The sequence below is a fragment of the Penaeus monodon genome, chromosome 23 (genome assembly GCF_015228065.2).
Source record: "Penaeus monodon isolate SGIC_2016 chromosome 23, NSTDA_Pmon_1, whole genome shotgun sequence".
In the NCBI taxonomy this organism is placed as follows: domain Eukaryota; kingdom Metazoa; phylum Arthropoda; class Malacostraca; order Decapoda; family Penaeidae; genus Penaeus; species Penaeus monodon.
Window position 1 is genome coordinate 2630722 of NC_051408.1, and position 561 is coordinate 2631282.

A 561-nucleotide genomic window follows, 5' to 3' on the forward strand; every position below is an offset into this window, starting at 1 on the left:
ACTAGCATTACCATCTCTGCCCATAATTTTAAGGAGGCATTTGATATGTGCCTGGAGAATTAGAAAAAAAAAAATTACATATTGAATAAATCATTTTTTTGACCCTAAATATTGGGTTCCTGCTTTGCCCCCCTAAAATCATAGCTAGCTTCTCAAAAACCGATGAGCTGTTTTCCTGTATTTTTGTCAATCGGAGGTGGAAGTGTGAAGACTTCGTTCTGATGCTGTCTGACATGTTTCCACCAGCTGTAGGCCCCTAAAGCCATCCCCATCCTGATTCCAGCCTCTTTTCCTCTTGTGAATGAATAGAAGTGTGAAATAAGATTTCTCATAATATATGGCATATTACGCGCTTTTGAAACGTCTCCATTCACTCATACCCTTGGTGCTCAATAGTCTCCCTGGGCCTGTTGTACAAGTGGCTCCTAGCTTGGGTCACGCATTGCTTTAAATGCGGTTGGACTTTTGATCTACTTTACTCTGTAATGATGATAATATTGCATGAATACATCCCAGATTCATTATTATACTGATTGATTGTTTCTCTCCTGTAATATTGGA

General features: G+C 39.2%; 1 protein-coding gene across 1 annotated transcript in view; it reads left to right on the top strand.

Moving 5' to 3' along the window:
- LOC119587723 (protein-L-isoaspartate O-methyltransferase domain-containing protein 1-like) overlaps positions 1–561 on the top strand; it is a gene marked incomplete in the record, with an annotated part of 18826 nt that overhangs the window by 15509 nt on the left and 2756 nt on the right.